At 34.8% G+C, this 27757-nt stretch overlaps 1 protein-coding gene and 1 long non-coding RNA gene across 2 annotated transcripts in view; both read left to right on the top strand.

Annotated features, from left to right (window-relative positions):
- LOC100740965 overlaps positions 1 to 27757 on the top strand; it is a 93997-nt gene that overhangs the window by 39968 nt on the left and 26272 nt on the right. The window lies entirely within an intron of this gene.
- Positions 2159 to 7031, top strand: LOC117152410. Its single transcript, XR_004462791.1, has 2 exons — positions 2159 to 2441; positions 5832 to 7031. It is a non-coding gene; the product is annotated as an uncharacterized LOC117152410 (long non-coding RNA).

The following is a 27757-nucleotide window of genomic DNA, read 5'->3' as shown; positions in this document are numbered from 1 at the left end:
GTCGCGTGTCGCCACGAATATTTCTTTTAAGGAGAGCTATAGGATTACTCCATACCTTTGTTAGACAAAGCGTTCATCCCGTGACCGCGGCTACGTTCGGCGACTGACTGTCGCCTCGAGCCCAAGCTCATTATCACAACTCTCGAACAATTACAATTGGATTGAATAACTACAATTGTTCAATTACGGACTCCGGTGTTCTTTCATCTCCGACATATATAAATAGATTACAAAATATTAGGATTAAAAAATCAGACTGTATGCTACCTATACATACTGTTTTATGTGATACGTGATACGTGTACGTAAAAAATAACGTAAATAGACAAACAAATATTTAAAAAATCTTAATATACATACCATATCAATACACGAAGAAAATAAATTAAACTGCACGTCAAAAACTAAAATGTGCCAAACATCCAAACGACGATAGCATCGAGGAGCCGGTCAAGCGAACGAGCGGTCATGAGTGGACGTTAAATCAAAATGGAAGCATCCGTGAAACACGATTCGGTTCTCTGACGCGCATTATTTACCGTGTACTTTTACACCGCCCTACCGATTGTTCGACAGAATCCACCGGTACGTTCGTTGTTAAATTAATGATTAAATCGGCTGACGAAACGTGGTAGCGCACGCATATTACAGGCGTACGTACGAGGAACGTGCGTACGTGCGTGCAATATTCCACGACCGTGTTTTACGTATGCTTCACGGCAGATCTGAGCGATCTATAGCGCTCGAGGTCGTATGGCAGTGTATGTTAGTTCACACAATACGTTGCCGATTTGGTGCAACATTCTGGTTGACTTGTGTCGATGTGTTTTCAACACGTGCAGCAAAAAGGTCCCCTCGAATTTGTTTTTTTCGTCTTTTTTAATGCTTAATCATAAAACAACTTTGTATATTTCGAATCGTTTTACCGTAGTTATACCGTTTGATCAGTGAATCGAGAAATAGTTCTGTCCTTTTGGAAAAAGTTTCGTTGTCTTCGATTTCGTTTCCCCATGCCTTTTTATATTTTTTTCTTTTAAACATACAACGAACTTAGAAATGAAAATTTTTATACTTTAAAAATTCCATTATTTCAATGCTTTTTAAATAATTGTGTCCTTACACGCTAGATAAAACAATGAGTTTCGTGTAATAAATGTTCCATCCTTTTCCGAACCACCATTTCCTTTATTTAACGGTAAAGAAAATATTATTATGAGCTTTAATACTTTAGAATTTTAATTACAGAAAGTTTCATCCCCTCCCCTCAACTCACATTTTTTAATCCTTTTCAGTCCATATATTTTAAAGGAACTTTTTATACGTTAAAACGAATGCTGTTACTTGAGAATTTTAATTAGAAAAAGTAGCTTCGTCCTCTTTGAATTTATCTTCCTATTACTTTTCGTTTCCTTTTTCTAATGGTTTATTTTTCCACGAAGTAATGAATCAATTAATATGTATGTTCTCTGATACAAAAGTAATTGAGGGTTTTAGCAGAATTTCAAAACCAAGTTGGAAAAGAACTGTGGAACGGATAATTGTAGGAAAACATTGGTATTTTGCGCTATGCTTTATGTGGAAGTTATATAGAATCTGTGTCAAAGAATATTTTCGTTCAACTGATGAAACTTTTAACTTTGATGTTCTACTTTGCGTTATCCATTTGATCTGTACTAATCAGAAATGAAACACACACTAAGAGGATTAAATTATGGACAGAGATTTCTACTAAACGATGACGATCAACATTTTTCAAGATATCGAGATGCATTAGATATAAAAAGTTGAAGATTACGTAATCCAGAATTTTTAATGTAAAACATTGAAGATTGAATTACAAATAATATTCGTTAGATATTTTATTTCTTCTGTTTGTACAATAACGTGAAATTTTGTAATCAATTAAAAGAAAATTATACTTAGAAAATTCACATGAAAAATTAGTATAAATACCAAAAAATATAAATACCAAAATTATCATAATATTTCTTCGATATGTTCAGAAAATTCAATATAAGAAATTAGGTACAGATTTAATTGAAGCAAACAGAGAAGTTTAATCCCGTCCTTGCGTCGGTGAAAGTTCAAATTCTTTGTTAAAGAGAACAGCTTACAAGACAACACAAGTTTTCAAACCGTCGTTAGAAGTTTCCAATCTTCGTTGCAATGCTTCCACAAATTAAAACTTCCTTGTTTATCATCAATGCAAGTATAAATATAGACCGTGTAAGCTCCATCAAGAATCACAAAACTGGAGCTACAAGACTACTCATTTTTTCTTGATGCTTAATTAGAATGTTTGGAAACACCAATTCTACGTCGTGCTAGATTAAAGTTTAAACAAGAAGATCGGACTACGCGAAATTTTTCTGGAATTAGAGTTTATTTTGACATTTAAATTTAATTAACAAAGCGAAGAAGAAGAAAATAATACAAAGGACGTAAGTACTTAATGTTCAGAATTTGATAATCTATAGAGTGTATACAATATGTTTCTAAAATCCGAGAACGGCGCTAACGTTGTATAAGTGCGTATCAGTAAGCCGATTAGAATAAATTAAGGCCGAGATCGGCGATTAGCGATTACGCGAAGCACATAGATTATTCACTATTTATCGCCAGATCGCGATTGGAAGTGCGTAAGCCGGTTGCTGTAGCTTGCTGATTTATACCGCTCCGTGCCCTTCATCTCCGCGGCCGCGAAAAGAAAAATAATTACCGCCGAACACTGCCGAAGTAAGGCGAGCATCGCCGTTAGAACTTCGGAATTCAAAGAACAATGATCAACGGCTCGAAAATAATGTGAACGCAGATGCGACGACTTAGTCGGGATGCAAAAACTAAGCGCTAGGCCCAGCGTTGTGATTATCGAAGCAGAAGCGATCATTGCCTCGAACCTGCCGTTAGATTCCTTGCTTTTACACTTGTTCTATGCAAGAACATAAATTTTTATGACGAGCTACCACGATATCCTATTACTTCTTAATTAGTAAAATTATTTACTACGAATTATTTACTAATTCTTACTAAAAATTTTCTAGACTTATTTATTAAAATTTGTAAATCTATTATCGAGGTTCTTGGAATTTCAGGATCATCGTAGTTTATAATTTTAGACAGCAGTTGTTGGCCGCTCAGTTGCATGTACACAGCATAATCGGGCAAAAAGTTATTCTATATGCAAAATTAAGTTCGAAATTCATGCAGAATACAATCGTCCCATTTTAAATCTCGTTTACGAGACAATAGAACTTAAAAAGTCATTCAGTATGCATGCATTGGACTAGCATTGAAAAAAAGCTACATTGAACATTTCAGAGATATTTTCGTATGCGGAATAACATTCTGTACAATTGTTCCCTCGTGTCCTGCCGGTAATTGATCAAATTCGCTACTTGACAAGCTTCCAAATTCAATTAACACTTTTATATTTTTGATTTGAAACGGAGCTTCGAGTGAAAAAATGTTCTTCTACATTTTTCAACTGAATGTTCGTATAGAACAATTTCCTATTTGGTTGTAACACGTATCCTACTACAGGAGTATGCATAGTAGAATACGTCGGTTTCCATGTTCATTCTACTGACCAAAGTCAGCCAGTTAATTTCACGTGGCAACGATAACAGATGGCTTCTTCCCGCATCAGTCATAAATTAAAAGCCGTGGACAGTGGACGAATGCAAATTAAGAGCGGTAAATAAATCAGTGCGCCCATACGCGCGCGTTTTATGTTCGGAGTAGCGCTAATTACAACCATCCTTTGGAGCGGTGGCGCTGTGTAATTAGATACGATCGCGTGGAACATACGCCCACGTGAAGAAGAGGAAGGAGGAAAAGATGGGAGAAGAGAGAGAGAGAGAGAGAGAGAGAGAGAGAGAGAGAGAGAGAGAGAGAGAGAGAGAGAGAGAGAGAGAGAGAGAGAGAGAGAGAGAGAGAGAGAGAGAGAGAGAGAGAGAGAGAGAGAGAGAGAGAGAGAGAGAGAGAGAGAGAGAGAGAGAGAGAGAGAGAGAGAGAGAGAGAGAGAGAGAGAGAGAGAGAGAGAGAGAGAGAGAGAGAGAGAGAGAGAGAGAGAGAGAGAGAGAGAGAGAGAGAGAGAGAGAGAGAGAGAGAGAGAGAGAGAGAGAGAGAGAGAGAGAGAGAGAGAGAGAGAGAGAGAGAGAGAGAGAGAGAGAGAGAGAGAGAGAGAGAGAGAGAGAGAGAGAGAGAGAGAGAGAGAGAGAGAGAGAGAGAGAGAGAGAGAGAGAGAGAGAGAGAGAGAGAGAGAGAGAGAGAGAGAGAGAGAGAGAGAGAGAGAGAGAGAGAGAGAGAGAGAGAGAGAGAGAGAGAGAGAGAGAGAGAGAGAGAGAGAGAGAAATTAACGTCCACAGAACGGACGTTCAAGGGGTGCACTTTACTACGGTGAAACGGGTATGAGACACACGTTTGTGAGAGACGAAAAGGTGAATCGAGTGTCACTTCTATGTCGATGTTTATCGTGTACCTTTGTGGTATTAGCTAGAATTGCCATTTCTTTGAAAAGTCATGTTTAAGTACTATTGCTTTGTTATACAGTTGATACGAGTAAGTTTTGTAGAGCATGTGGCAAATGCAGAAGTTTGAAACGTTATACAATGGCTACAGAAAATACTTGAACATACCTTTATTTCCCCCTGAAGCGTCTTTTTGTTAGATTTTACATTTTATTACAAATTTAATATATTTGGACTTAATTAATTAGCATAAAAATTCTATAATAGATCCAATGGTGTACAAATATTTTTTGTAACCACTGTAGTTAGATTTGGGTGTATATTTTTGAAAATTTATAAACATTTCGTAATTTTCATTTATTTTTATTGAAACGCGTGAAAATAGATCGTGACACGGGTTGTTGTATGTTCTTGTATTATTAGTAATTAATAATTAATTTGCGTATATAATGATTCATTATTAAAAGTAATTAAATCTGGTTTGCATAGGGCTGAACAAGCCAATGCAAATTAACAAATGATTATATGATTGCGGTGTACGATGATTGAAAAGCGTAAACAAAGTGATTAAAGAGTATAGAGAATGAGTGTACCTGAAATGTGTGTTTTAATAATTTTCAATAATATTTGAATTCTATTATTCTGAAATATTTTTGTTTTCTTCGTGGGGAAATCTTTAAATATCTGTTATTCTATAATCAATTATACAAAATAATTAAAACACATGTTCAAACATTTATACGTATATTTTTGATTAAAAAAATTGTATCTCTATCTTTACATACGGAACGTTTTTAATTTTAATTATATTGAAGAGTTAATGGAATTTTTATATTTTGTAGAGAATGCTAAAATCCTAATTTTGCATTCCTTACAACTCGAAGAACTCGCATGAAAAATTCAAAATTATTTCTTGTCTCATTTTTTTTCACGATATTCTACCATATGTAGGATTGAAAAAATTTTTAAATTTTAAAATTCGCATTTCGTAATTCGTAATAGACATCAATTATCGTTTATAAGTCTCCTACAGACATCTCTAAAAACAGTTCCCAGGTTTAACGACCACTCCAACAACACTCGGTACTTTACAAAAGTATCTTCATCATAAATATTAATTATCCATTAACGTGTGTTCCGTCCTGTCAAATATCTTCTCATTAATACCATTTTCCATTTCTCAAAGAAAACACAGTAAATTCCTACAAATCGTCTGCTAACTTCAACATCCACTTCGCAACTCCAAGATCCTTCAATCCCGGTAAACTCGTGAAAATTACAATGAACAAATTCAACTCGCGCAATTTCCTTTGCAAGAGTTCCAAGAGGGGACAATAACTCACAGACATCGTTTCTCCTCAGTTTCTTCTCAGAAGAATTTCCTTATAAGATCACGTGACAACGGGGTCCCGCAATCGAATCTGGAAAGAGACGCTCAAGCAACCAGAGGACTTTCGCCAACTTTCCAAATGTAGAAGCTTCTCAGCCGTATTGAAATCTGCCTTCGAGAAGAAGAAGAACGAAAACACTGGCAACGAGCTTGTCTAAAACGGGGAAAAAGTTTCGCTACAGCTCGTTGAACCGGTAAGAACGATACGGTTGCGAGTTTCGCGGCTGACGGAAGATACCAGAACGACGATTATTTGGTTATCGCGTTGAGTCTCGCGCTGATTGGACAGTCCTTGAGTGTTAGCTTGTTACTTGGACGTTGGTCTTCCAGTTCTCGCGATTGGTACTCCTAGAACTTCCGATTGAAATTGCATCGCGTCCCTAATTAACGGTAAGAATTTCGTCGAGGCGATCCTCCAGCCACAGAATCGCCCTGATTGCTGTTTACCTTACGTGCTTTCTTGTACCGAATCAAAGAAATATACTACATATAGAATATATATAGAAAGAATAGCCTCGTTTACTGGTTGGTTGGAACTAAACGGGTGATTGGGGACGTGGGGACTTAGTTTGTAGTAGTTTGTGGAGGTTCGTGGGGCAGGTTAAGAGTAAAATCGTGGAAGTTTGATAGAGTCAGTTTGGCATTATTTGAAAACTTGGGTACAAATGAGATTGGTAAGATATTTAGAGTTTGAAGTTTGAATTCTTTCTGAAGTTATAGAAATAAGATTAATTTGAATGGTATTTTTAGGATTAAGAATTTTGTAATGATGGAATAATGGCAATTTCTACATTAGCTCCTCTCGTCTACCTTTTTAGTCTTTGAACGAAGAGCATTTAGTAAGCATCTCTTATATGGATAAGAAGTTTCTTCTTTTCGGTAGTTTTAAGTATTATTTTATCTCCTACAGTATAACAAACTTATAGTATATATAAGATTAGTGTGATATGTATAGCGTAAATGCTACTAAGATACATAAATATTCCTGTCTTTCAATATATAAGTTTGATACCATAATAGTGAAAAACATGTTGCACATATTTAATAAAACTATTCAAAGAACGAGCACCTAGTTATGTGATATTTTCACAAAAAAAAAAAAAAAATAAAAAATTGTTAAAAGAAATATATAAATGACTACCCAAATGATTGCCCAGGCAAAGATTGAGTCTCAAAAAGTGTATTGAATTTATATTGCTTATTTGTATCTCTGTACATTTCTGAGATAATCGAGAAAAAACTAATCTATATACCTTCACACGTAAATAAATTTTTATTGTTTCACAATTCCTTTTCATTTTTGACAAAGATGGAATTATGGAAAGTATCAAGATTCACCTTTCTCTTTATTGCCACGGATTAATCAACGCGCAAAAACTTCTACCACCACGCGATCAGACATTAAAAAATTATTCCTCGCTCTAAATCCATTAATTTACATAACTACATACTAATTTACCAAACACTTATTTTCCAATGCATCAGTCTTCCTCCCGCTCCATATTTAACCCAACCAAATTAATCGAAGCTAATAACTCACTGGCGAGATAATCACGAGCTGAACCTTTCCTTTTACCCCATTCACCTGGAAATCCCTCAAGGAAACCACTTACAAATATTAATCTTTACCGGTGATTCCCATCGAGCGTGTCGTTCGTTTCCGCGCGTATATCATATCGCGCAGATTAAAACCACCTGCAAATCTCAGAGAACGCGAACATGCGCTTGTACTAGAAAGAACAAACAAATTTCCAGCAAAAGCGCGGACGATCTCGGCATTTATTCCATACGTAACAGGAATAAAAATAACGGGCCCGATTTTGAACAAACCGTGTGTATTTATTGCTAAAAAGAAAAGTCTGCCGATACTGTGAAAATTCGTTCGAATAGGACGAACGCGAAACGGATGCACGAAACGACCAACCGAACGACAAACACGCGCGCAAAATTCCAACTACGTATGGAACTTCCGGAAAAATGAGAGCGAACGAAAACGTAGAAAGAAAATACGCGGCGGGAGAAAACGGGGCAAGCACATTGTACCGGTTCCCCGTACGACGTGTACTTACAATCGTTCATAATTATGAGGGCAACGCGGTTCTGCGTCCTAACAAGGAGCATTATTCAACGAAAATGCAACGGGGTTGCGATACATGTAGCAACTATGAGACTACGAAGGATCCTCTGCATATATTTTCTTCTTCCTCTACGTGGATTCTGGTTGTAGAGGAGATTGTGGTAAAATTTGAAGCTTGAGCATAAGGTTCTGTAAGTCTGATGTCTAATAGAATATCGGCGAAATTAAGATTTCAATAGATTCGTTCGATATTAGTATAAATTAAAAAGTATAGCTGCGTTTCTGAGTATGGAAATTGGTCTACTCTACATGTCTAGTAAATTTCTCAATTTTATTATTTACTTTCCAATGGACGTGAAAACTTGCTTCAACGCGTTTGTTTATTCGTTACAAGAAAATAATAGAAATGATCGAAAGTAAATTTGAAGATGAAACATTTGCAGTGACATTACTTTTGTCTTCTTTGTCAACTTCTGAACAGTGATCAGTATGGTTTCAACTATTGTTCAAAGATGCGATCGTGTAATTTCGACGTTAACAAAATAAAAGGCGAAGAATATTATGTAACATTGAATTGGTCAGAAAATTCTATCTTTCTTTTCTGTTAAAAGGTAATAAATCATTTGTCGTTTATATGAAAGTTGTAAATATCGAAGGACGAAGAGAAACGAGAAGAGAGCGATTTCGCAGGACAAAATAAAACAAACGGTAGGAAACCTCGACAAGCCAGGAGAACGTGAATGCGAGCAGACAACGAGTCGTACCCCGCTTGAATTGGAGAGGGTGTGCAACGTTCTGGTGTTGTCGACGACGACGTCGTAGCAGCTTTTAATTGCGTATTCGGCATGTTGCTAAAAAGGACTTCGTTATCCGCCACCGATACACACGAACGCGCAACAAAAGACTGCAAACGGAAGCATAATTAAAAATTACGAGGCACGTGAAAATCGTGATACCTCGTGAATGTCGTACCTTTTCGCGGCTAGCGGGGTTGGAATTTAAGGGAGATAAGAGAACAGCCTCCAGCAACGATCCATGATATGTATATACTGGCGTTCCCTCGTAAAATCGTCGCGAAACGTGAGATAAGAACCTATCCTCTCCAAGTCTTTGAATGACGTTCGCTAATCTTGCGGTACGAGATGAGGTTATTGAGGTCTACACCGAGAAAACTTTGAGAAGAATGAGGGAATAATGGTGATCAAGAAGATTACAAATGATCATTTTGTGCATCTTTCTTTGCAAGTGTTTACAGTAGCCTGATGATTATTGTATCAATTTTTATTGCTTCCTTTGAGAAGAGATTTTTTATCGAGTTCTTTACGTGATTGTATAACTATAATATCGTAACATCATATGATTTGAAAGTTGTGTACTCGTACTTACTCATACTTTCGTATGGGTACATGTTTTAGTTCTTAGTTTATAATGCTATGTGTATCGAATAATTTGTTCCTGATGGTAATAGGAATTTTGACATCGATCAATTTTTGCAACCCGGCAAAGATAGGAATTTCAAAAGTAATCTCAACTTTTATATAAGAACGAGAATCGCAGTAATCAGTCAAGCTTTAATCTCACAAGAAATCGTTTCAGTTACATATATAACCTGCAACATAGAGAAGTAAAAAACTTCCTCCTAACGACTTGCCTTCTCCAGAAAAGACAGTATCCCAATAAATATCTAGATACGCTAAATAAACCAAATAATACAATCTAACCCGGCGCCGAATCATTCACAGTTTCCCATCGACTGTTCTTAGCCTCGTATGCTTTTAACATTCGAACCAGCCGTAAACGCAGAGCGCGGCAGCAACAGGACGAAGCAATTCGAGTGACAAAGGTGAGAGGCGCGTCTTTGTCCGAAGCAGAACCGCGTGGAAATGCGAAATTTATCCGATGCGTAATGAGGCAAAATTAATCAATCGTCGATATTGCAGCTTGGCCGCTCCGGGAATCGGAATCCTTTGTGAATTATGGCCCCGGTGAATGGATGTGGCAACGTACGGACGCATAGATTACAAATTCTCGAATGCCCGATAGCTTCCGGTGTCGTCGCTAGAATGGAACTAGCGAATCGAAAACATCGAATTCATCCGAGACTTCCGGTGTTTTTTTTATCATTCGACATTAAAGCGTTCGTGTTCCCTCTCTCTCTCTCTCTCTCTCTCTCTCTCTCTCTCTCTCTCTCTCTCTCTCTCTCTCTCTCTCTCTCTCTCTCTCTCTCTCTCTCTCTCTCTCTCTCTCTCTCTCTCTCTCTCTCTCTCTCTCTCTCTCTCTCTCTCTCTCTCTCTCTCTCTCTCTCTCTCTCTCTCTCTCTCTCTCTCTCTCTCTCTCTCTCTCTCTCTCTCTCTCTCTCTCTCTCTCTCTCTCTCTCTCTCTCTCTCTCTCTCTCTCTCTCTCTCTCTCTCTCTCTCTCTCTCTCTCTCTCTCTCTCTCTCTCTCTCTCTCTCTCTCTCTCTCTCTCTCTCTCTCTCTCTCTCTCTCTCTCTCTCTCTCTCTCTCTCTCTCTCTCTCTCTCTCTCTCTCTCTCTCTCTCTCTCTCTCTCTCTCTCTCTCTCTCTCTCTCTCTCTCTCTCTCTCTCTCTCTCTCTCTCTCTCTCTCTCTCTCTCTCTCTCTCTCTCTCTCTCTCTCTCTCTCTCTCTCTCTCTCTCTCTCTCTCTCTCTCTCTCTCTCTCTCTCTCTCTCTCTCTCTTTTCTCTTGCATTCTTACTTTTTCCATTTCTTTGCGCACTTTAGAAAAAAACGCATTGTTCGTGGCAGACGAGCAATGTTCCGTAACGTTAAGCTCCTGGATTCTTTTTTGTTGCGAAAAAGAACCAGGCTTCTCTTTCTCGTCTTTTTTTTTCTTTTCTTTACGATGTAATGAAAAATCAATCGAGCACACGCCGACCGATTAAATTATCTTATTAACGTTATCGTTATGAGGGAGGAGGGAAAAGCGATCGTGAGAGCAATAGCGAATTTTTTTCGCATAAACGCTGTTTTTGTGTGAGAGTATGTATAATGTAGCGTTTACAAATATAAGATCTGCTTACCTTTAGTGGGATACAGCTTTATTATAAAATAATAGTAGGTAAAATGGTGGGTTTAATAATTTCATTCTTTTTTATCTGTTATACGGTAACTCTTAAAAATAGCTTGATATTTGTCCATTTTCCATAGAATGATAATTAATCGTAATATTATTGGTAAAAGAAGGTAGAGCGATTTTATTTTTCGTTATTTACTTTTGTAATAACGCTGCAATAGAACTGTCCCAGTTGTTTGGTATATAATATCGATTGTGCTGCACAAATAAAACTGGAAAGGATAAAGTCCCGGATTCTCTTAATGAAATGGATGGAACTGATTGTTATTCAGTAAGAATAAAATAAATTTCGATTTTGTAGATTTTTTGTGTTGGCATTCTGGTCTATGGCAAACACTGTATTTCGAAAAACATTGTATGGACGTGAATACATATGTGGCATGCGAATAAATCCTGTACGGTGTTGACCGACGCGATCCTATCTGAAGTAGGCCTGTGTTTATCTTGCACGCTATCATTGATGACATGAACTGTAGAATTGTTGTTGGAAAACATTGAATTGCGCTAAAATAAAAAAGATAAATAAAATAGTAAAATCATATAGAGAAAAAATAAAAATCGAGAGAACCGTAGAATTTTTTACCTACGTTCATACGTGCTTTTTTTATACCTATTGCATACATACGAACATTACACACAGTACATATATCTTCATATATATGTTTTTTCGAGAAACATTTTTCACGCGAATTTTTAGTTATTTGAAGTCGTCAAAACCAAGATACTCGCTCTGTATATTTATACGTTTTATTTGACAATTTCATTTCAAACTATACCATTTTTTATTTTAATCTACTTATATTTTACATAAAGAAATTGAATAAAGGATCACATTTTTACAACTATTCATCAAATTTTACAAGACATATTGCTAATACTTTTTTGTTCACTGCACGCCTAAAGCTATTCTGAATAATGTTTAATCAAGATTTATGAATAAGAGTAATTAGAAATGGATCACTATTTCGGAAGCTGCGAGTATGATTAATAATTAAATAAATTTTTTACACTTGGAACAAACAGAGGAAGAATTTTTTGCTATCTGAAAATTATGCTGGTTGAAATTCACTTTTTATATTCTTCAACAAAATACACTGTAGGAAAGGATGAAGCCAGAGGAGAAAGGTTCATGGAGAAATCTCATTACTTTTAACGCGCCTGCATTGTTTTCGTATGAAAGGGGTCCGTCATTAGCCGAAAAATTGCAATTTTTCAAACGGCAGAAGATCACGACGGCAGAAGATCGAGCCGCGTCTCTGTGCCACGTGTAATTATCATGCTCTTCTCATTTGAAACCTTTACAGGATGTTTCTCTGTCGCAAGCACATGTTCACAATCACAAACAGGCTTCTCAATTCCGTTTTATAGAAAGTTATTTCTCATTGCGCGTGAAAAGCCAACCTTCGTGCCTTTTTAGTGTCACTGGACAAAAATCAAAAGGAATTTCCAAATTCTGTATTCTGAACGAAATTTTCAAATAATATATTTCAATTTAAATCACCACGCAGCTATTCGATCTCTATTCCCAGCATCGAATTATACAATATGCTTTCATATCATATCGCAAGCTCAAATATCTAGGTTTTCCAAAGTTTGTTTTGCTCCAATATTCCATTGTGTATAATTTTAATACGAAATTCGAACTAAACGAAAAAAAAATGTGTAAAATGTAAATTTTTGCTTGCAACGCATGGAATCGAATGTTGTACGAAAATGTTTCAAATATCTTGTACATGCAATTTTTGCGATGAAATATCTTGTAAAAACGATATAATCACAAGTATAGTTCATAGATCCACTTGCTTTGTTATAATGGCAAATGAATAATAAGAATATATAAGAATGTAGAATTTAGACTGTATGGATTAATGACAAGCCAATAATACAAGCCATACAGATTTTGGTCTTCTTTCAAGATTTTTTACTCTTGCATTCAGATCCCTTATTATTAATTACCGCTGTATTTTCTTGGAAAAATAAAATGGACAAATAATTGCTTTCGCCAAATGAGAATTTTTCTATTGGTTCAAATTTTAATTGTGTTAAATAATTTAGTAAAACATTGACTATCATCGTAGCAATCATCGTGTTAATTTTCATAAAACAACACAAAGACGATTAAAACAATGAAAAGAATAGAATTTAACCAATTTTCATCAACTGTAAGTCTCCTTCTCGACATCAATCATCGCGACATACGTTACTCGACGCAAGAAGGAGCCAAGTAACCATGTCCCACGATGATTAAAAAATTAAAGCTAATTACGAGCAAGGTGCAGCCTTCGCCGCAATGGAGGCAACGAGACGACGCGTCGCGTCTGATCCAAAAGGAAGCAACGGAAAAGAAGAACGGGGACGCATCTGAAAGGATATCCATTATATCCGTCGGTCTGCGTTTAAAATTACTGGCTGCACTCCGCTGCATTCCGCGTTAACAGACACGAGGGGAGTGCATGATTGTAACGCCACGGCCTGTAGAATGACAATGTGGGAGGACAGTAATCACGACAATGAAGGAATAACTGCGCTCGGTGCTTGCTGGCTCGTATAACGAGATTGCTGATGACGATGATCGCCACCGGGGACACCCACCTCCCTTCTCCGACTCGGCTGGCTATTAATTAACATCGAAGAAAGGGGGACTAGAACGTTCAAATCGACTCGATTCGATCTGTTTCGACTGCGTCGATCTATTTTTTGCCTTTTCATCTTTTAATGCTTGATCATGTTTTGGATTGGAAACTTTCTCCAGTGTATGATGAAAACACGTTTCAATTTAAAAAGATATATATAGCAGTCTCAAGTTTGTAGCAATTTTTAAAAATATTCTTGTTGATTCTTATATTTAATCAATATTACGTATCACTTGAATTCTTGTTTTAATTCATAGAAATATCGATACTAAAAGAAATATAGTTTGCATAAGAAGTTGTTGAAGATATGTTAAATTTGTTGAAAACGAAGTAAAAACAAATGGTAAAAGGTAATAGTCATATGTTGTATTATGTCAAGCTTGATGAAAGCATGAAGATATGTAGGGGAAGAAATATAAAAATGCAGACACATACTGCGTTTAGAACAATCATCAATCGTTTATAGAAAAGAACGTTTCTTTAGAAAATATTTTACCTGTGAAAATATTATATGCTATATATGTATTAAATGCGTAGTTAATTTTACCTTTCCTATGAATTTTAATAAATCGCGAACTTTTTCATCATAGAAGTCGTTTGAATATGTTAATTTACAATCATCGCGAAGATAAATGTATGTACCGGTATTGTACTTTGAACACAGTTTAGAATTAAGTGGTCTGTTATGACTAGCGTGCTGCATTCCTTGCGTAAGTGGACTAGTTTCTTTGTCACGGGATGAATATGGCCAATTGTAATGCGTAAAATAACTACTTGATCCATTCTGGAGAGTATAACCGTCGATTCATAATCCTTGAAGAAATATTTCATAATGTTTTTCATGCAAGTGATGTCATCAAAGTGTTTGCTTCTATGTTATTAATTCATTTTTTTACTTCTATTGCCATGTCATTGGTGAACAATATTATTCCTTTTTGTTTCGATATAAAATATAAATTTCTAAGCATTTGAAACTTTCGCGAGATTTTCAACAGTTCTAGAAATATAAATAAATAGTTTGTAGAAAGAGAGATTGCACTTTTCTTCTACAGTTATAATTATGTGAGCAAAAAAATGTATTGCTCTCTTAATTGATAGAATATATATAGAAGTTTATTCTATTTAATTTCATTAATTATATTCTTCCTATTTCTAATTATATTCTTCCTATTATATTATGTTTCTGTTTCTTTTATTGCTCATACTGCTGTAGCCTATTTCTTGAATCGTTCACCCTTTCTTATATCAACTGGTACGTAATCAATTACGACGGAACACCGAAAGGCTACGAGACACTAGGTTCTGCCGTTATCTGACCAAATTGTCGTAATAATCTCATGACGTAATCGAACGGTGGGAGAGTTCCTCAGAAAGAACGAAGAAAACCATCCAAATAAATAAGCTCTCTAATCAACAAAGATACGGGCTACGGAACACCATCTGTAGCTCTTCCATCTCTAGATCCACCAGTTGATTAACTACATTGTAATTCTCAAGTATCACGAACAGAAAACCATTATAAAATATATTAAGAAAATAATATCATTTGAAAATTATTGAAGGAGAAAAATAATAATAAGTATTATTACATTATTTATGATGAGGTTGTATTAAACCTCAGGTTGGTTGGATGAGGTTGGTTTGTTTTACAAAGAAACGAGTGATGAAATCGTAATAGTCAGTTATATTAAAATAAGTGTGAGTACAAGTAAAGCGATAGTGTATGCCGGTTATAATCATCGCTCGCTCAATACTCGTATGCCGATCGCAGGAAGGATAACAATTCAACTCTTCAACTCTCTAACTATTCAAATATTCAACTATTCTAGAGAGCACGTTCGTACATTTATATCGACATCCGATATACAGAAAGTTCAAAGTTGAAGTTCTTATATAACTCCGGTTGAAGATTACCAGTAACGACAATAATATTTCGTCGGGAGTTCGTTTGCCTTTAGACCTTGTAAACCAAAACAACGTTGGTATTCCAAGGCACAATAATATGAGTCTCTCCCAATTGAAATTTTCCCTTGACTCAAGTGTCACTACAATGATAATTTTATTATAGAATGTTATTTTAAATAATAAATAATAAATAATAATAAATAATAATAAATTAACGAAAATTTTAATAATAAAATTCAATTTCAAGTAATAAAGTAACTTTTTCCCTATGTAATTTTATTTTAACTAACCGTATCGCTTCCTGTGGAAAGGGTATTCTTTCAAAATTATTCTAAATAGCGATGAAATATTATTTACTACGTGACATTATTTTAAATAACAATGTAATAAATTCAATATTTAAGTAATAAAATTCAATTTTAACGGTAATAACATCGAAACAGCAGAATAATATGGTCTTTTCATCGGACAAATTTTTCACACGAAGTTGTGAGAACTCGCAATTTGTCGCGTCCTGTTCTTTAAAAAAAGAGAATGTTTCCACGATTTCAAGGTTTACATATCGTATTACACCACACGTATCCAGGCCGGATATAATATTCAACGCAGAAAAATTCTGGTTAATAATAAAAATTCATGCGGTCAAGGCACCGTAGAACAGCGAAACTGCACTGCTGGATATGAAAACGCGTCTCTATGAATTAGTAAATTCAAACATTCCTCTAACAGAATGTGCGTTATGCTAAATGCGAGCGCGGCTGTGCGACGTTCAACCATTTTCTTTTTCCAAGTGTACAATGCGGAAAATTTTCCCGGTGTCTATGTATTTTTGTGATTACGATACAAACACACGAACGTAAAATAATTCAGGCTAAGATAAAGCTCAATTTTAGGAATGTTTCGTACTTAAATATTTCACCGATATTGATTAGTATATACTAAATTCATAACCAAAGTCAAACAAAATTTTAAGTACGGTGTAAATTTATTTAGTATAATTCACTTATTACGTCAAACTGTTAATATAGGTATATATTTTCTATTGCATTTATGACTAGATAGGCTCACGCCAATGCTCGATGCCACTAATGCACGCATCGAATATTAATCTCCACCGATTCGAAACCACACTGTGTTAAACCCTGGATTATGTTTTAAATTAGGTAATTTGCGAATTGTTATCCGAATATGAATTACACTAATAGGCGTGTAGCTGTCTGTTAGGTTTTTGACATTTTTCCGGGGATGTTTCTACGAAATTGCAAGAGGTTTCAGTTACCAAATTAACGAATTTTCTGATTTGTCATCCAAATCTTCGATATTTATGAGTAATTCCCATCATTTCTACTAATGAATTGTTAATGTAAACGTGAATTATGTTTTAAACTGGTCAGATGCAACAATTCAGCCTCGATGTTATATTATTTGACAGGATTTCGAAACTCTGTACATATCTAAATACACATTTCTACCAATATGTAGATTTCTATTCTCTCCAAATTCTTTTGGCTTATTAGCTTATTAATCAAAAACGTACGTTTTCTAATTTAACCGTCAGAGCCACAAAATTTATGATTCAGTATGAGGAAAAGAAAATTTCGTAACCGAAGGGAGGAATACATTTAAAGAATAGAACAATTCGCCACTTGATACTTACATTGCACGGGAGGTTGTTCTTCGCACGATCGACAAACTAGTAGTTCCAAACTACATACATTCGAACTAGAGAATCAGAAAAAGGTGGGTTTACTCGTTAAACAAATTCAGTCCAACGGGAGGAGCTCGGAACTTTCTTCCGAAAAAAAAAAAGAAAAACACGCTGGGGCACTCTAACAAAAATATTCTCCGTTACTACTGTTCGTAAATTCTAACTCAGATTACTTTTACGATTCAACACTAGTGACCCGGTATCCGTCTGTGGTGAAACTTAATCAGGTATTTCCATTGTTCTTACAGCGATGGAATTAGGCTACCGGCCCCGAAACAAGTTCAATCTGCACCTCGATAGGGTTAATGGTCACTATATGCATTCGCAGAATATACACGCGTCTGGTTGCATTTCCGGGATGCTTTGGTGGTTGGAATTCGATTTCCATTGAATTATGCTAATAAACGGAGCAGAACGGGAAAGAATGTTGCGTCGTATCGAGACACGAACGAACACGAAACGGAATAGAAAATGGACGACGGAATTGGATTTCTTTCGTCGAACAAAGGATGCAAGGAAACAGAGAAAAAGTTGTTGAATTCGAAATTATTCTCACATCGTGAATAATTAGGTCAGGATTTGTGTTTGAATATCACGGAACTGCGAATTCGACAGAATAATTTGCTCCTTTTAGATATTGTACGAGCTTGGTCAAACAAACAAGTTATTTTAATAAGCGGAATATATACCTCACCTCTTCATTTCCGATAATAATATTCCCTTTTTCCACGTTTTATCCAAACTGATCAATAGACAAAATAGAATCGATCCATGTTTTCGACGAATTACTTACGCTACATTATAAGTATATAGGGTGGTTGGTAACTGATGATATAGGGTGGTTGGTAACTGATGGTACAAGCGGAAGATGGGATTCTACGCGAAAAAAAGAAGTCGAAAATATAGAATAACAATTTTTTTTATTTTTTTTTTTAAATTTTTCCATCGAGACAACGATCTACAGTGAGATCCGTTATAACGAGACGCGATAAAGTGCACGCGTACCGAGCGAAAATTCAAAGTCGATTTTCTCGAAAACAAAGCCTCAAACGAACAATTTTTATTCGATATTTTCAACTTCTTTTTTCGCGTAGAATCACCCCCTTTCCGCTTGTACCACCAGTTACCAACCACCCTGTATATTATAAGTATTAAGATATATTGTTGCTCTGTCTATATGTTAAGCAAACTGACGATTCTTAAATTTTTCAGTAACATTGTAATAAATTTTCACAATTCGTTTCGTCATATCTCATACTGCACAATGTTCGAATACTTACAGTGACGAATAAAAGAAAGTTTATAAAATAAGGAATATAAAATAAGGACCGCAGAATTTTACAAAATGTATTTCTATTTAATAAGTGCAATGAACGAATACATATATATCTTATCTATACCGCGGAACAGACGGCTGTTACCAATATGGTGAACACCTTTTAGTATAAAAGTTACTAAAATCCATAGTGTAACGAATTTTAAACTTTCGTGTATCCGCCACAGTGTACTGAACGATCTGTTACACGTGACACACGCGCTCTCCTTCTCTTTAAACCTACGTCGTATAATCGAGTTATCAGCCGCAATTCCGCTGCTACGTCCGTTCAACGACGCTCGTAATTCATCATAAAGTTCAACGAAACATCGAACGACGCCGATCAAACGGCGAAACTTTCGATCAATTCCCGTCGGCGGATGCCGAATCAAGTGGAGCTAGGTTGTAACTGGCTATCGAGCTCGAACAGATCGCTAAACGCGGCTAATCCACTTTCGTGACACCGATACCGGAGTCGATTAACTAATACTATAATTGAGCCAACCGCTGGAACGCGTTCGGCGGTAAAATAAATTTCACAATTAAAATTACGTGGTATACATGGCTCGTGTGTACGTTAATTGCGTCGAGTCGAGTAATAACACGAAATTAATTAGCCGTTAACCTGGTTTGCTTGATACGATCGAATTATCTCTTGGTTTCGTTATGAACATTGCACCGTTCGCGAGATCTCTTGTTAATTACAGGTTTGTAAGGGGTGAGATACACGATGTGTGCCGTTGATTGTTGATTTTTGGGATTGTTTGACAGGCATGGAGGCTATGTGATAATTAGGCTGCGAATCTTTATGCGGGTTTATATTTTTATGGACATAAATAAGGGCGTGGAAATTAAATAAAGATGTGCTTCAGTTATTGAATATTATAAGGGATAGCTTAGCTTGGAGATTTTACATATTTGATTTGAGTAATTCCTCAAATAATTTTTCCGAAAATCTTTTCATGTTAAACTAGTTTTTGGTTATTATTGAAGTACGAATGAAATAATATCAATGATATAGTCGTAATTTTATTGCAAATTCTACCGTGTGTTTTAATTGATCAGACTGCGATTTCATGGTAAAATTAAAAGAGTGGCAATCAACGAATGAATGTGAAATAGAAAATGAAGGTCTTTGATCTCGTAGTCGTCATTTATTGAGGCACAATAGAAAGAATCGTGATAATTGCGCATTTTTCTTATGAAATAAATAAAAATTTTCTACTAAAACAGTGATTCGCGTTTATCATACTTCCTTTTTTTCTTTATTTTATTATGCGAAAAATGCTCGTCCTTTATGCTTTTGCATTCTGTACGTTCGAAGTCGAATAATAGGGAGGATTTATTGTGCCACGTGATTTCTTTGAAAGAAAGACAATCAGACAGAAACAATTATAACATAATTACTTCTGTAGTAATGTTTCATGTTTCATTACGTTTTCGTTGGGAGATCATTGTTGTAAAACGTTTCATGACGTTTCTGTTACCACAATTAGGGCAAATCGATAGCTAGTGGTTGCGTGGATAGCTCTGGGAATCTATCCCAATTCACTTCTCTGATAATTTACTATTTTCCCTTTTGTCAGTATTATGTTACATATTAAAATAATCTCCTAATTTCCTTGAATCCTCTAATTTCAATTCTATGCAAAAATACTTAATTTTATTTTTACGATAGAATCCCGAAAAAACGCATAACAGTGAATATAAGAGAATGCAAACGTGATTTTTAACGTGAAAATTCAGTACAAATAGCGTATCTTTAATTACATCCTTATTTTATTTTTATTCATTCGAGTACATTTCATATTGTATAAAGATACAGAAATAATTGTAGGTATACATGTAAAGACAATTATTTTTCGGAGAGAAAAAGTAAATTTAATTCACTTTTTCACAATGGACGAATTCTTTTAGCCAACACTGATATTAAATTATTTTCATCGCTTAAAACATGAAATAACAGTACAACAGAAAATCTGTAAACGCAAAGGATTAAAGTCGGTAGTAGCAAGTTTAGTAAAGTATTATTTAAACCACGTTAGATCAAAATAAATCGTGAGAATCAGAAGAGGAGAATTAGATCGCGTTTCTAAATTGTATCTTAAAAAGATTTTTTTAGAAACAGAATTAAATGTATACATATCATCCCGGTTATGGAATTCCTAAAATACAGAAAAATGCAAGACAATTTCGTTTATTTATAAACACTACTATAATTAAGAGATTTGCATCAATTCTATGTGTATCATTTCCCGAATTCCAAATCAATTATTTCGTTGAAATTATGCGACCAGACTGTTGCTCTTGTCGGCTGCTCTTGATTACACAAATAATAAGCTTTATCAAATAAATACTCTCAAATCTAAGCTTTCGGGGTAAACATCAAGAAGCAATGTATGCTATAATTGTTTTACAAATATATTATGTATGACTAAATATATATATATATTTATAAATATATAATAATGTGTAAAACAAAAGAGAAAAAACTAAATCAAATACAATTCAATCTCTCCATACGCGCTTATAACTCGACTTTATAACCGACTACCGATATTGAGTCCGAACAAAATGCACGAGATTCAAAATATCCAAACGATAATGTAACATAGAAAATTCTTCGAAGAAGTTAAACGTTTCAACTATTTCCATGAACATTCTTTCCACTCTTTCTACGTTTCCCTTCTTCTCACATGCCATAATAGCTTTCCATTACCTACGACTCGTCATGCATATATACATGCAAAAGCGATTAGTCTCAAGGGAACTGTTAAAGATAGGTACCACAGTACGAGCACCTTCAAGTTTCTGTAGACTGTGGACCGGTGATGGCGTTTCAGTTTGCCATCGTTTCAATCCAAAGTTATCTCTATAGTGGCTGTGTTTGATTACTCAAACAAGGACGTGTAGATGCAATTATGCAACATGGTGGACCATCATGTATGTACTGTTAGCAGCACAGTGTAAAAGTGTCTAGAAGTACTTGAGAAATTCGGGATTTTTAAATGATTGGAAATTGGTTGGGAAATGTTTTGGCTTATCGATTGCAAAATTTCTGTTATGAATAAACGTTATTTATTCTGTTTGACCAAAATTTATATAATTTCATAAATATAAATCTGGAAAACTTGATGAGTTCCATCGAACTAATTGCTATTACAGTAGTTAACGTTACATCAAATCAAAATCTATTGACATGAATCTCTATTCCCACGAAAGATTAGAAATTCTAGTCTCAACTTTAAAATTTCAACCTGAATAACAACTTATTTTACTAACCCAGTACTTCTTACAAAATCATTTAACTCCATACCTCCTTGCTCGATCCATGAATCTGTGATTCTCATTTTTTATACGAATCTATCTAAAGTATATAAGCAATGTTTTACAATATAGAGAAAGCCAGATAAAAAAAACCAGACAAGTATTGAATCTGCAAAAATTATTTATTAACAGAACTTCGATCAAGCGAGAAAACACTATCAACGCGAAAACGCTACCACCACTACCTACTAAAGAACAAAATCTGTATTTCACTATCTACAAGCCCGCCATTGGGCTCCGTCGGAATGGTCACGAAGCAAAGGATTGTTCATAGTTGGGTAAACTCTCGTAAGTAATTATCCGAGCGTGGCCAAAGAGCGGCTGATACGAGAATAGCACCGACGGCATTCCTTATTCCTCTCGCGAGAACATTTCCGAATTAATGCATAACCCGTGGCTAGAATATCAGCACCGTTCGGTTCGACCAACGAACCAGCTGTGAATTACTCCGAAAAAGAAAACGCAACGTAGGCGTGGCGAGTAGCCAGTGGACGCACGACTCTTGAGAATCAATTATCGAGACTGCTATCTGTCCTTCTCTCTCGTTAAAATCGAATTAAAAATGCTTTGCGATTTTATGCATCGCGCACCTTTCGACCGTGATTTCCACGTAATCTCACGATTTTTCATGTGAAATCCTTACTTTATGGGAGATAATGTTATTGCAGCGTTATCGTTACAGAGATAGGGAATGTTTTTCATGGAGTGCTAATTGGTTTTGTTATTAAACGTGGAGTTAATTGTTTGGTGTGTTTGAATTGAGAGCACAGAATATCGATTAGACTCATATATTATCTCAGAGTTATAGGAAACAGAAAAAGTGCACGGAAATCTGAGAATAATCCGTGAATTTCGAACTTCTGAACCAATTAATAATACTACTAATAGTAATACCTACATATGTAACAAGAGTGATGTGGAACTTTCTCGTCCGAAGTTTTGTTTTGTAGGAAATCGATGTTGAAAATTGATCAGATGTACGAAACACTTGGCTATCGTGTCACACATTTTTGCATACATATTATACGCGTTTTGTGCTTCTACAAACTTCCCATAAATGCATAAAAATCCGTAATATCTACCCAAATACTTCGCTATAATTCCATGTCAGGCTTGTAAGAGTGTCCCCAGTCAATCAATTATAGTATTGTCAATATTTCAAAGTCCTCAACGAAAATGCGGTTCGTTACTAAATATTGACAATATTTCTTTGATAATACATATTTTCTTTTTCCTTTTGAACCTTGAAATATCGACAATATGTATTGATAGTCCGAGGGCTCGCTAATAGAAACACTAGAAAAATTGTGAAACGATCTTAATATCCACTTTCTTTCTCATTTCAACGAATGGAAATTATCGCCTTCGATTTTTCCTTATTCGCTCTTCTTTTCTCGGTGCCGATATTTTTGCATGGGAAGAAAATACACGTACAATGTGTGTGCATTGTTTGTCAAAATATTTTTCATCGCATTTCCTTCCTTTCTCTTTCTTTTATCATTCACAGTAAAATAAGGAAAAAATGTTTTAAGCAGATTTGGCCTCTTTGTTTCGAGAGAAAATACTCGCGACTACTCGAAATATAAATGATCCACAAGATATAAAACGAAGACAAAGAAATTAGAAAAATTAAGGGTTAGTTTCTCATCGTATGAAAGCAGTCTTGCAGCGAGTTTGCAAGACAAGTCGATCGAGCATTTCCTCGTTATACTTCGAGGGGTTCTTGGGAAAACTGTTCGGAACAGATTGTGTAACTCAGGCCGGGTACGGGGTGGCTCATTAAAAGGGCGTCCTTGGTACAATATAGATGCTCTTTCGCGAAGAAATTGCGAGACTTACGACGCATCAAAAAGTTCTCTCTTCGGATGAAACTATTTTCAGGACGGTATCAATATTATTCGTGTCTCCTTATAGAATTGTATTGTTTCGTTATAAAATACACTGGGTGGAACGAGATAAGAGACTTAAATGTTTATATATTTGTGATTGAGGAAATGAATCGATTTGATCGTGAAAAGATATAAATAGATTTTAATTTTACCGATATGTAATTGGTCTTTGAAAGTCCTTAAAATATTTAATATGTGTCTTTTTAGAATTAAATGTTTTCACATAACAATTAACTGTCATTTTACTCTTCGATCCTATATTTTCTTATCCCATATTATTGTTTTCTAACGATCTTTTTTAAATTTATTTTCTTTCTATTTTTTTTCATTCCGTATTTATTTTCATCGTCTTTTATTATACCCTTTTAAAAATAAAGTTGTATGTACATATTCTTGCTTTATTAAATTCGATATCTTCAACCCTTTCCTTTATTTTCTAAGAGCCTTTCTATTTATTTTTCTTTTCTTTTCATTTTCCCTTACACGGTCTTTGTTTTCTCAGTATCAAATTCTTCGCTTTAACCAGGATTATAATTTATACAATTTTCCCCCGTTTTCTTCTTATTTCCTTTTATTTTTTCAAACTTATATTGTTCTACATTCTCTCAGATCATTTATTTTTTATTACTAGACAAGATTAGAACAAACTGAAAGGATCCATATTACGACGAAGGATACATATCTGTAACAAATAAATATTAAACACTCCATAATAGTCGAGATTTTATCGAATTACCTTTGTGATATATTTTATTTTTTCATAAGTCATATCGATTGCCGCGCGTATTAATCGAACAAAATTCGATTCCAACGAAACATTCGAGAGTTCGATTTGTACGAGACACACATGAACGCGGCACAGCTAGCCAAATGGATCTGTGATCAGACGTGCGTATGTTAACTGGCATTCTATCAAACTTTATCGCAACTGGAGTAAACGCGGATTCGCGTAAATATATCAGTAAGTAGTGAATATCCGATGCGATAGTATACTCTGGTGAAGCGTGTGCAGTGGCCAGTAACGTCGACAAGTTTGCCCGTGTCCTAAAATTATATTATCGCCCAAAGAACAAACGAAACTTGCCTGTGGCGAAATCGCCTTCGTTAGAATAGCAACCCTACGATTATTTACGTGATCAGAATTGATTTTATGAAACTTATCGGAGTTTACTGTATTTTGTGCTGTTTTTCCTTCTGCCTTTAAGATTATTTTACGTTTCATCAAGTGGAAATGATTGACTTTATGAAGAAAGAAATTTAAAAGGTTCTAGAGCTTTGAAGTAAGAAATTAGGTGTTTTAAAAAGAAACTGATGGTTATTAATTTTATGGATGAAGAAATACGTGAAATATTTTCTTTGTGGAACTTATCTTCATTTTTATATAAAACTAGTATATGTAATTAAGAAGATGCAAATAAAAAGTAAACATATTTCAAAGTTACAAGATGTATGGGGGGATAAAACTGTAAAGAAAGTTTTACTTAAAAGATACGACTTTATGAGTATGAAAAGATTCGATTATATGGAAAATTAAAAATATAGGAGAAATTTAAGAATATAGCATTATTATAGTAAAATTATTTCCTTTTTATAAGAGAGTTTGCTTGCTACATTTTCTAATTTACTTCTAATTTCCCTAGAAATCAAATACTTGTAAACGATTAAAAAGAAAAGAAATCTTCAAATATTTAAAACTACTTTTCATGGCAACCTTTTACATCAAGTTAGAGTTTTTTATTCAAAATAAAATATGATATAGTGGGCGTGATATTAAAGGATGGTTTAAATCATCACTTCGCTAGCTTCGAATTTATTTAAAAATATATAGAGTTTCGAATTTTACAATTTTTAGAAACTGTTATAAAAACGCTGTTGAATTCAATTTTTTATTTTTTATCTTTATTCTTCGTTCAAATGTAGAAGGTTTGACGCGTTCTAGCAATATTTTTTGCTACGTCATATTTTATTTAAAAAGAAAATCCCCGACATCCACGTCAAAGAGTGATCGATTTGACATGAAATGACCCGAATACCTAATAAGTCGGCAAGTAGACTTAAATCTGAAAAATAAACAGGTAAAAGATTCTTTAGAAATATATTAAATATCCAAACTAAAATACTTGTTAAAATATTCGAAAAACGAAATATACTATTTCTTTAGATATATATATATATAAATATAAGTTTGAATGAACATCAGCTGATACAAGCTGAACGTAGGAGAGAATTAGTTAGATTTTAAACATTTCAATCTTTTGGGACAAGATCAAAAGCTCGCTTTTTCACTGTCAGATAAATATAGCTATTATATTTTCTTTCGATGGATTCTGTGGATACAATTTCATAGAAAATGGAGAACAAAGATATATACGGTTTTGTTGCTAGGAGAGCAGAACAGGCATTTCAATCGTTTTGTCGTTTTCTTTTTATCCTGTTCCCTACATGCGATCTTTACGTGCGCGATCGATAATACATTGAAATTTATTTACGATATAACAATCGAGGATGCATCGACAGAACATGCTCGAACTGGCGACCTGAATTTTTGCATAAATGGCTGCCTTTGTTGTTGCTCGCCAAAGATTTCCTTGTGAAAACGCAAACTGATTACATTCGAATTTATTCCCGGCGAAAAATCCTCGCAATACAGGCGGAGGATTTATGTCCACCCTCTCGTAATGCCATTACGATAAATAACGACGATTTTCATATTATCTCAATGAATCAAATTCTGCGATCGTATTATACGAAGACGCTGGTTCCTTTTATGAATTGTAGAAACATAAAAACTGTAGAGCAGAACAGGATTAGTTATATTTTCTTTTTTTTTTTTTTAGACGAGAAATTTTTGAATTTGACGTACTTGAATATATTAAACTTACTTGTATTTAAAGGACTATTAATTAACAAATTTTCAATGCTATTAAATTCTATATTGATCAAATTTTATGCTTCTTAAAACTGTACTCTGTGTTAGTAAAATTTTATGCTATTCGTAGTATGTATTTCCCTTCAGCCATCAACTGACGTTAATATTAAAAAATTAATATAAAAAAATCTGGTCTTCATACGTACGTCTCTTTCAGTGATATATGCAGCGCGTTATAAACGGTTAGTTTCAAATACATTTTTTTCACAGTCTGTTTATGTTTTATCATCCTTTTTTTATCACATTGTATGTTTCGAGTTCTTTTATGAACACGAGCGTTCAAGCCAGGTGATAACAGCTGGCCCAGTAAATCAATTCTTTTTTTATCACTCAAAACTGTCACAATAACAATTTATGTCGACGAAAGACTCTTTCTACAGATTCAGATCTGCCTGCTAACGCTATTGAAAAATTTGAGCATCAATGAACTGTTCTATCTTCAGATCACTAAGAAATTATATAAAATCGTAGATATTAAAGTGGTAAAGTAATAATTTCATACAGTAATAATATTATCACTATATTACTGTTAATTAAATAGAAAGATATAATACCTATACATCAAAGTAGAGGATAGCGAATAATAAAATTGGACTTTATTTATCTAAATCGTTCGGGGAACAAAACGATTCGGACAATAGGAATTCATTAACTCTTTGCGCTATTTCTTTTTCGTTCTTATAATAGGAGCTGATGTTTGTATAACTGGTTTTACACTGATCTATTTAAATTCATAGACAGTGGACCAACGAGTTTAAGGAAAAACGTCCACTGTCCTTCAAACGCGTTGCGATTGTTTCTACGAATGTCGTGAGTTCGAATGAGCGGTATACCACGGCAGTTGGTTCGCGCAAGGGCTCAACGAGTTTGGTAAATCGGAAGTTCTGATTCTGACGGCATTGATTCGGCTAAACAGAGTTTGAATAAACGGAATCCCATCGTCTATAAAATAACATGAAATAGTAGAATAATAAGTAGAGAAACACATGTTAAGTAACGAAAGACCAAATACTAAAACGGTAA

This window comes from Bombus impatiens, unplaced genomic scaffold (assembly GCF_000188095.3).
Source record: "Bombus impatiens unplaced genomic scaffold, BIMP_2.2 scf_1499, whole genome shotgun sequence".
NCBI classification, from domain to species: Eukaryota; Metazoa; Arthropoda; class Insecta; order Hymenoptera; family Apidae; genus Bombus; species Bombus impatiens.
The sequence above is the reverse complement of the archived record's forward strand: the minus strand, read 5'-3'. Positions and strand labels throughout refer to the sequence as shown.